The sequence below is a fragment of the Panthera uncia genome, chromosome C2 (genome assembly GCF_023721935.1).
Source record: "Panthera uncia isolate 11264 chromosome C2, Puncia_PCG_1.0, whole genome shotgun sequence".
NCBI lineage: Eukaryota > Metazoa > Chordata > Mammalia > Carnivora > Felidae > Panthera > Panthera uncia.
In genome coordinates, this window is record NC_064810.1 from 90,625,054 (window position 1) to 90,636,361 (window position 11,308).

Genomic DNA, 11,308 nt, shown 5'->3' on the forward strand with positions numbered 1-11,308 from the left:
AATAGAGAAAGTGAATAGAATATCAGAATTATAAACCTTATCATTTAGTTAAGAATAATCAGACAACTTATGAGCTATAAATTAGTCTTGGAAACACAACCCCTGGTTCCTTAATACTCTCTACATTCTATTATAATTCATTTAATTAATTAATTAACCCACTGATTGAAATAGTTTCTGTTTGTTCTTACTGCATTTGGTCCTAGCTGTCTTGCATTCGTATTTTTAAAGTATTACAAAGCACATCTAGCGGACTTAAATTATTCCCTATGAAACTAAGATATACCAATATTACATTGTGACTAATTTATTTAAACTGGTATTCCAAGTCTTCTTAAATATAAAGAAGAAAATGCATCCTAATTCGTTGTAAAGACATGGAAGCAGGCATCAGCAAAAGTTTAACTTCTTGGAAACAAGGAAAAACACCAAGAGTTTCACGACAAGAAAACATTAAAGATGGTATTTAAACTGTTGCAACAAATGAATTGAGCTCATGCTAAGTTAAATCCATGCATGAACTGAAATCTTCAACTCCTCCTCCTTACTAGGATTCTTGGGAAGTCAGTGAAATAGGCAGAAGAAAACGAAGACGGACATTAACCCTTTTATCCATTGCAATTCACTTTGTTCCTATAAAGATTCTGAAAATGTGAAAGCTGGAAATGACTCTAGATGTCATGGAGCCTGAACCCTCATTTCACACAAGTGAAAACTGAGACCCAAAGAGGTGTGACTTGCTCAAGGTCACGCAGCAATGCAACGACAGAGCCAGACCAGGAAGCCCTGCGTCCAGCATTCTATCCTGAGCTGATATGCTGACAGAAAGCCAGAGAATCCAGCACATCTCCCCTTTTAACCTTACATACTGGTACTTCTGGCATACTTTTTTTTCTTTTCTTAGAAAGAAAGAAAGAAGGAAGGAAGGAAGGAAGGAAGGAAGGGAGGGAGGAAGGGGGAGGGGAGAAGAGAAAGGGAAGGAGGGAGAGAGAAAGAGAGAGAGAAAGAAGGAAAGAAAAGAAAGAACAAAAGAAAGGAAGAAAGAACAAAAGAAAGAAAGAACAAAAGAAAGAAAGAATAAAAAAAAGAAAGAACGAAAGAAAGAAAGAAAGAAAGAAAGAAAGAAAGAAAGAAAGAAAGAAAAGGGAAGGAAGGAAGGAAGGAAGGAAGGAAGGAAGGAAGGAAGGAAGGAAAGAAGAAGGAAGCTAGTAATACTCCTTATTGCCAAATCTTTGGAGCCTTTTAAATAGATATCAGTGGCATGTTAGGAAAATTTAAATATTTATAAGATTTTTTAAATTACTGATCAACTTCTTGTCAGATGACACAATTGTAAAAGTCTATTAACTATTTTTTTCCAAGCACCAGCCCCTTGCAATATCCATCTAACCAAAGACAACTGCCAAACTAATCTTCCTAAAACAGTTTTAATCATGTCATTCTCTTATGCACAAACATCTGCTGGCTCTCCTTTGCCTACCAAATTAAATGTTAAATCCTAACACGAGCATTCAAAGTCCTTCACAAAAGTCCCAATCAATCTTTCCTTCCTGATACTTATTACTTCTTTCCCAGCCCAACTCCACCCATGTGACAGTCACATCTTTGTTCTTTCCCATCTTCACGCCTCCCTTTGCCCATGCTGTTCTCTCTTCCTGAGAGAACAGATCTCTCCTTCCATATCTATCCATCACAAGTCTGCATTATTTCGAGTCACTTTCAGTCCTATCATTTCCTGGTTGTCTACTCTCTAAACTCATCAAAAACACGTTCATGATTAGGTATCATCCCTCTCTCCTTTAACCCTCCAAAGACTCTGGGTTTTTTTGTCTTTTATGAAAATTATCATATTCCTTTACATTTACATTATATATGTAACCTGCCCAACTTCCTTTCTCATCAGACTAAGCTTTTTGATGACACAGGTCAATTGTCACCCCTGCTGCCAACATCCACTCAGTATTGTGGACTTCCATGCCAAAGCACTTTAAGGACAGAATACACAAGAAGCATCCAACCTTCACCAATGTTAACCTTCACTGAGGTTTTATGTGGAAGTCATGTTAGAGGCAGGCCACCAACAGGGACATGGCTAACAAGGTAGACTGTGAGGAATAAATATCATATGTTGCTGTAGAATAGTGATGAGATAGGATGCTGGCATTTTAAGCTTCAGGAATAGCCTAGTGTAGTTCTTCATTTAGCTTAGCTTCCCTGGGACTCAACATTCCCTTGGGTGTAGAATGCAGTTAGGAGCTCTTTTAACTCTTTCAGCATAATTAGTGCACTGAAGAAGTCATTTGTTCAATGATCTGGAAGGCAGCGTGCAGCTCCCCTAAGGCTTGCATCTGTTATTGGGCAGGAAATATGGCAACTTGCTGTGTTTACTAATTGGGTCAGTTAGTAACTTTGTTCTCTTTTTTATTTTTCAGAAATTCCCTAAATAAGTACTTTGCCTATTTGAATCATAAGAAGAAAAGTGATCCCCATGATCACTCCAGGTGAACTTTTGTTTCTCTAAAATCTCAAAATGAGTTTGATATTTTTACCTCTCTTTTGCCTGGAACTATTTCTCTTCTTCCAGCAGGTCAGCATCAAAAAGCAATTTGCGCATTCTATCATGCTCTGATCTTGCCAGATGTTCTTGCCATTGCTTTAGACAATTTTCTACTTGATGTCGCACATTCCATATTCTCAGTCTTTCTCTGAGGTTTATGTGGTTTTAATGATCTAGGTGTATAAGTCTCAAGTAAAAGTCTCTCCAGTCCCATCTGTACTTCTCACAGCAAGGTATGTAGCTTTGCTGCTTTCTAGTTCTTTGGGTCCATTCCACTTCCATGCAAATAAACACAGCACTTGATGTGAAGAGTTAAATAGCTGGAAAAACACACTGAGTCTGTGCAATTGGCCTTATATACATCCTTCAATCTTGGCTTGTCAGTGAGAATTATACTCACACACTATGGCAGTGGGTGGCCTTTTCCTGAGAGAAGTATTATGTACCCTACTCATTTCTCTTTTGGAAATCTAGAACTATGCACAGCTCAGAAATGACAGTAATAGAGAAATTTTTGCACAGAAGATGCATCACCTTTTTTCTCCTTTTTGGTAAGAAATGAATGTAGGATTTTTTTTCAGAGCATTTGTGTGTGTGTGTGTGTGTGTGTGTGTGCATTGATGAAATTAATGAAATTAATGTGCATTGATGTCTGTGTTTTTGCCATCAGTTTCCAATTCTGCTAATTCTGCTTTGAAATGTCTCCCCAATCCATCATCTTTGTATTGCCATTGTCAACCACTTTCCATATGAACTATAAGGCCATTACCTCCTATCTAGTTTTCTTTCCTACAATCGAATTAGTTTCCACCCTAGACAAAAGTTCTCATACCCCTACCTGCTGAGAGTCTTCCAATCCTTCAAAGCTGATCCAGACTATTACCTCTTTTAGGAAACTTTGCTGATTCACACCCATCTTAATGAGTTCCTGTATTTTTATGAAGATTTATAACATTTCATTCCCCTAATGACCTCTCTGGTCTTATAGTACATATATTTGGTTATTTATAATTTGCTTTCATACTACATGTTAAGTACTGAGTTCCGTGTGTGTATGTCTGTGTGCGTTACTAATGTGCACAGGCTGGATTTGTATTCCAATACCTAGCATGAAGCATGCCACACAGTAAACACTTCAAAAATACATGTTGAATTCAATCAACATGTATTTTCTGAGTTACTAGTGTTCTGAAAAATTAGGTTCATTTGTTTAGTCATTAATACAAATCTACATAAATTATACACCTGTCTGTTCTTTTTAGCAATTTACATTTTGATAGATGATTTTGCTTTCTTTCCAGTTGACAGTTTGTGATTTGCTGTCTTTGTATGTCTTCCTTCTCATTTTCAAGCCTACACCAATCAAAGGTAGGTTACATAGTTATGACTCTTTCCTCTGCCTCATTGCCACACATCCTTGTCACCTGTCTCTGTCTTGTTCTGACATACTTATCTTTTCATCAAGTTCCTTTTTTAAAAGATGGCTCAGTAAAATAAATACATATATGTGGCATTATTTTCAAGAGTTTACCTTAATCTGTCACATGAGAAATTAAAAAAAACTGTTCAGTATTCCATCTAGTCCTTCCATTTGTTTTCTGGAAATTTTCTCCCCCTTCTCTCTCTCTCCTCTGCAATGGACACTTTCCCATTCTCGGACTTCATTTTTTTACTCTAACTTACTCTCTATACTTTCCTCCCTTCTTGAGTCCTGGTGAAGAAGCTATGTTAAAGAAGGCTTGGTCAAGGGAAAGTGAGAGCAGTAAGTCAAGAAGGAAGGCACCGGGCAGTGAGCCATCCTAGGCTCCATCCCTTCTTCAGCCCTCCTGACAACCAGCCAATACCCCAATCCCATTGAGCTGCCAAAAAAATATCGCTTATCCTTCATTTCCTCCTTTCTACTCTTCCAGCCATTGTCTTTGTGAAGTCCCTCAGGTTCACTGACACACCACTGCCATAATCTTCTACTTGTCTCTACTGTGAGTTTTTATCCTTGGATTCTATCATTTACAATGCTGTTGTAGAGAGTATTCTATAGTTATTATCTGATCATGTCAAGTCTTTGCTTAAAAATTTTAATGACTTGCCATCCCTATATAATACCTTCAAGCTCCTTAGACACAACATCTGGTTGCTGCCTAGAGCTCCAGGCTTACTTCTCTGCTATCTACCTATCCCAGCCCCTCCCACCTCATCCCAGTACATTCTCTTCCTCAGTGGATGGGCCACTTCCTCATGCTTCGCAGTCCATTTCAAGCAAGATGAATTTGACAAAACCTTCCTCACCAGCCCCCTCCAAGACAGAACCGGTAATTCCCTCCTTTGGGCAGCCTCCTACCATGCATAACCTTTGCCTCCTTCCCTCATAGCACCTCTAACATTTGTTGCACTTAGTGGCTAAGGGCACTAAGTCAACAAAGTTAAGCTACTTGGTTTTAAATCCTGGCTGTGTCACTTTCTAGCTCTGGAATCTGTAGAGTTTATGCGACCTATCTGTGCATCACATTTCTCATCAGTAAAGTAAGGATGTTAATAGTAATAATTTCACAGGGCATTTGTGGGAGGATTAATCACAGGGATTAAGTGAGCTAGTATATAAAACCCTTAAAACAATGGCTAGTCCTTGATAGATATTATACAGTATAGGTACAGTAGGTAGCTACAATAATAAGAATAATTTTTTTATTATCCCTTAAATTCCCCTTGTGGGTAAACACCACGTTTAGTTGTTTTTTTCCTAGTGTTTAACACAGTCTCTAGGACATAGTGGATACTCAATAACCATTTTGTGAGACAATGAACAAATACATAAAAATAGGAATAAGAGAAAAACAGACCTTTTGTTTCCCCAAGTTACCATGTGGTCCCTTTTGTTCCCCTTAAATGTGAATGAGACTGCAAGGGTACAAACACAAATGTTCTTAGTGTTTAGTTGAGAGTTTTAATCGAACTTTCCAACATGCACAGAGGGTTTCTGTTTTACTATCTCTCAGAATTGTATGAACATCAGTGGGTATGAAGCATGGGGGAAATGCCAGTGAAACAAGGAAGCAGAACTGGCTGTGTAACTTGTGGGGCCCAGTGCCAAATGAAAATGTAGGATCCCTTGTTCAAAAATAAATATGAATTTCAAGATGGTGACAGTGGAACATTTAACTAAGTATGGAGCCTTTCTCAGCACAGGGATCAATATGACTGCACAGATCGCCCTCCCGTGAAGCCAGCCCTGCCAGGAATCTAACATTCTCCTCTCCATCAGCTACGCAATGTGTTTGGAGACACAGATCTAGTCTATGTGACTGCCGGATTTGTCTCTTACAACTAAATTAAGAGATTATAAATCTGTAATGCTCTTACTACACCTCTCTACCCTGAACTGTCCAGGATCCAGCCTCCACTGTCCACTACAAAAGCCAATGGCCTCTCCATGTAGCTTAGGAATCTAAGCTGCCGATTATCTGTCATGCTCAAAATGTTCCTTCATTTATCAACCAATTATTGGGCACCAACCATATTTCACAAGCTCTGCCTATGGTGTTATATATACAATAAGGTCTCATTCTCTCATGTGCCCCACTTTATAATGTGATTTCTGGATTTTCCTGGGAAAGCTGGCAGTTGCTAATATCTAATAAAAGAAGAAAATAACAAAACAACCTTCTGGATGCATGCACATGTTAATGGCAATTTGAGACAACTAAAGGCTAAATCATAAGCACAGAGCACTGAAGGAACTATTTCATGCTATATAGAAAATCCCTTAAACAAATCCAGTTAGACCTTTTCTTAGATCCTTTAGTACCCAGATTCTGCCTGTTTAGTAACCTCAAATGACATGCCTTAGAAACACTGGCAAGAAATTCTATCATAGAGGTAGATGGTATAACAAGGACAAAGAAAGTAAAATAATTATAAGAGAAGATATATTTGTAGCAGGGGGGAAATTGGGGTTAGGTAAGAGGAAAAGGAAATTAAATTAGAGGGTGGGAAGGGAAAATGAAGCTTCTGGCCTGGAAAAGGGAAATCATTCTCTGTGCTTCTATTACACAAATGCGTTGTTGGCGTCCTGTATTAAAATATAAATTCAGTGCAGAGGCAATAAGGCTGGCAGTAACGTGCACAGGCAGAGAGCCAAGAGCCTCGGCTGTTGGCAGCCACTCGGCCCCAAGGGCCCTTGCAACAGAGTCCAGGTTATATCTGTCAGACACTGAGCCACTGAACACTGTTATTTCTTAGTTAAGGACTCTGATGTTGGCTTCGAAATTTTCTTCATTTTGGGAGCCATAAACAAACAGTGATTGCAGAGCAGAGAGGAATAGAATATATTCTTACCTGCTATGTCTGGTGAGAAACGATAGCAGGTGTAGTATTACTCAAATAAATGCAGATGGTAGGAGATGAAGGTTCTCTCCAACAAAGTGCATTGTGTCTTTAGGCTGTTTATGTTTTCAGTGAATATTTATTTAATCCCTTGTGAGTACTAGGGATGTAACAGTGAAGAAGAAAAATGTTCTTCTGGGGCAGACAGAGAGTAAATATGTAAGCACATAAATGAACAAGATAATTTCATATGGAGATAAAATGTAATAAAAGAAATAATCCTGGGTATGTAAAAGAATACCTGGGTGAAAAGAGGTTACTTTAACACAGTGCTCAGCAAAGGCTGACAATTTACCAAGACTTGAATTATAAGACTTAGACAAGAAAAGAGGTAGATGCTGTATATTTAAGTTAGAAGGAAGAGCAAGTTCAAGGGTCCTGAGGTAGGATAGAGATCGGTAACCAAAAGGAGATCAACAAGGCCAGACTGTAGAGAGCAAGGGGGAAATATACGGAAGGAGACTGCAGAAGTGGGCAGGAGTCATCACAGAGTCATCATATGAGGAATGGAATTCAGGAGCAGGAATGGAAATGGAAAGACCTGGTATGAGGCTATTACAGTGGTTCAGACAAGTGGCTCCAGGTGAAGGTGAGGGAAGTGGAGAAGAAGGGAAAAGGTGCCCCAGGATGGAAGGATAATGTCTGCAATGTCCTGAGTATCAGAGGTAAGCAATGTCTGTACACATGTCCGAGAGGTGACTTTGTGAAGAGAAAGGGTTGGCTCCTATAGCTTCACAACTAGTGAAGCACAGTCAGCTTCAAAATCAATAGGTGAGGTGTTTGCCTCACGTATTCGGAAGCTACCTCTTCAGCAGCCTCATTTATTCAGAATATGAAATTTAAAAATTATTTTTGAACAAAGCCTACATATTTAAGTTGTTATGGACTACTCATAGTGCAGACACTTTTTTTAAGTCTATTTGTTTTTCTTTCACAAACAAGTTTTTTTGTTTGTGTGGTTTTTAAAGTGTGGTTGCTCAGTCTTCCAACCCATGACAGTTTTAATCACCTCAGAAGTGGGCAGGCAGTGTTTCTACAGCCTGGCAAAGTGAGAGCAGTAAAAGGAGACAACCCAGAAAAGAGGAGGAGACACATGGATATACATACATACATACATACATGTCCCCCAACACATACAAACAAACACATTTTAAATAAACACAAACATTTCAATCTGGAGTAACTCAGTACAATGGTCCCACACACCACACTAGACTAGACGGATGACAATATTTATTCCTGAGTGGTCACATCAGGGACAACTTTCTACCACAGAACATCTCTAAACCACAGACATCTCTCCTATGTGTCCCCATCATGCCCCCTGCTTCCATTCCTTAGGGCACTTACTACTTTGCTATTTTCTGTTTCCGAATCCGCTACCTCCAAGAGTTAGTGAGTGCTTTGAGGGCAGCCCTTTCAGGCCCTTCTTTTATCTCTGTGTGTCTGGGGCCTACCACAGGGCCCTGCGCAGAGAAGACACTCAACAGAAGTGTGGAAAGAACTACAGCGCAGCAGCTGTTAATTTACCTCCAGAAGAGACAGCCTATAGCCCAGTAACTCAGCAGCTGCTATATCAGTAGCCAAAGCATTCTCAAGCTTTCCAGAGATTTGTATAGGTACAGTGCAGTTTTTTGGTTTTTTTTTTTAACAGATGGATAGAAAGTTTTAAAGCACTGCTTCTTGGCAGAGCAATGGAGGTGGGCTCAGGCACAGGGCTGATATAATTATAGTTTTGGTTATGCCTGATGTGTTTTATTCTGATGTGCATATTTTGTGCTCCATACACATTTAAAGATTTAATTAAATGTTTTATTACAGGGAACACAGTGCCAAATATCAGCTTCATTACCTTTTTTTTCCCCCCACAGAAAGAGCCATTTCCTCATTTGGTTTCGAGATTTTAATACAAATAAGGCTTACATTTACTTGGTAATATTGACAGGGCCACCTACAACAATATCAGATTTCTTGTTACTGGTGCGTTCTCACTGCAAAGGAAGCTCCCTGAGGGCGAAGAATAAATCTGTCCTGCCCAACTGAGCCTCCAGTAGTTGGGGACATATATTTTGCCTATGGTAGGCTCAAGAGAGAGACAGACAATGGCCATGTAGGAAATTTAAGACAGTGCCTTCTGGACACAGAACACAAACTAAACCAAAGCAACATCAATACTACAGAGAGAGACAGAGGAAGGGAGAGAGGGAGAGGGTGAGGGAGAGGGAGACAACAAAAGGAAGAAGGAAAGAGAGAAAGAGAGAGAAGCATCATTCTGATAGTCAAAGACTCTACTTAATGACAATCTGAGGACCCAGCAAACATTTTACAAGGTTTTGTTTGCGCCCCCCCCCCCCAAATGCCTTTGCTGAGCTGGACAGGTGGCCAAAGGCTTTCACACTATAGAAACAGAAATAAGCCCAAATATCATCCCTAGCTTTTCAGAGTGAATTGGAATACAAAATATTTTAAATGGTCATTATAGAAAAATTGTTTTCTCTTCAAAATCCAAATTTATAGATATTTTAGTTTCCATGGAAACAAAGTTAATTCCCTAAATAAATGCCAAACTTTTTTTTAATAACAAAAGAAAAAATCTCACTTCCCCCCACTTTTTTTTCTTCTTTTTTTAGAGAAATCTTGGCACTATAGGTGGACTTTCCCTACATGTGTAAGGAATGAAAGCCGAGCTGTCCTGTTGGTGTTGGGATGTGTGGGAGTGTAGGGGTGTGCGATGGTGGGGACTTGGGGGTAGGTCAACAGAGGCACTGTCAGGCTCCTTGGTTACCTAGCTCAAAGGCAGGTCAGAAACCTCAGGCTCTGCCTGGCCTGTAAATTATTGTGCCAAAAGGACAATATTAATCTTTGTGATGAAAGCTTAGAGCTACAAACTGAGGCCTGAACTCACTGCCTGCAAAGATGATGAGCTGAGGAAAACGGTGAGTAGGAACTTCGCAGGAATGCAAACTTAGCACGAGCTATAGGCATTCCTCTCCAAAGATCCACTTCACAGGGACATATCTATTCCAGAAAGGCCCAGGAATCCAAATCAGAAGGAGCATATGTGTTCTTAATAATTCTACCTAGGCTTCCCTCCTCCTTTCCTGGGAACAGCTATATTTACAATTTATATTCATGCTTCTTATCTACCTTTCAGGGTTGTATTTGTCCTCATGTCATACCTGTGCTGCACTCATTTATCCTTCTATTCCCTCTCTTCCTCCTTCCACTTCCACTTTGAGGAAGTTGGAAAGACTCTAGAAGAGGAACCCAGAAGTTTTTTGGGGAAACAGAATAGGAACTCTTTTGTGAGAGAAAGAGAAGAGAGGGAAAGTGCTTTTGTATCACCCTCCTAAGACTAGCAGACAACATGTAACTTCTTTTTTGGCCTAACTGTTCCAAAAGTCTTTGCCTCAAAGAAAAGAGATAAAAGGGAGGATGAACTTTTTTTTTTTTTTTAGTCCTCAAATGAGAAGCAGAAAATTAGGACTGTTGATTAATCAGATTTTATAATTTTCCAAATTACGGCTGCAATGACCCCAACGCCTTTCATTAAGATTTCTTTTTGTAATTGTTTAAAACTGATTCTTGCCACATTTTACATGCTTTAATGAAAATTAAGGACTGTAATTAAATTGCTCTAATGCCATCATTACATAGATACCAGATGAGCAAAATTACAGCAAACAAAGAAATAGTTCTTAAATTTAAAAATCATTTTAAAAAGAACTTTGTTCAACTGCCTAAATATGACAAATGAGATAGTATTGAAAATCAATGCTACTACAATGTTAAATTTATAGGATCTTAATTTTAACTGAAACCATATTTGCATGTAAGTAACCATCTGGATAAAATGTTTAAAATTCAGGGAAAGTTTAAAAAAATCAGAATCATTTTATCACAGATCAAACACTTGCATATTTAAAAGTATCTAAACTAATGCATAGCATCCTCTCTTGATAGAAAAATACTGAAAAAACAAATTAAAGAAACTTCTCAGGAGAGCACAAAGAATCTACAGGTGTTGGAGGGCCTGAATATTACATTTGACTTCTGATTTGCAAAGAAGCCCCAGCTCCTAACTAGCAGCATGTGACCTTGGGTAAGTTATTTAACTTAAACAAGAAACCTATAAAATGGATATAATGATGACCCATTTTGAAATTTTTAGGGGGATTCAGTTTAAAGAAAAGTGGATGTGTGCTTAGTGTCCCTCAAGAATTCATGTCTAACTAGAACCTCAGCATTTCACTTTATAGGCTAAATTGTGCCCCCCCAAATATGTTGAAGTTCTAACCCTGAGAACCTCAGAAGGTGACCTAACCCTGAGTACCTCAGAAGGTGACCTTATTTGAAAACAAGGTCTCTCTC

The 11,308-nt window shown here is 38.9% G+C and overlaps 1 protein-coding gene across 8 annotated transcripts in view; it reads right to left on the minus strand.

The window, feature by feature from the left end:
- Positions 1-11,308, minus strand: part of NLGN1 (neuroligin 1) — a 574,247-nt gene that overhangs the window by 551,778 nt on the left and 11,161 nt on the right. The gene's annotated exons all lie outside the window — the stretch shown is intronic.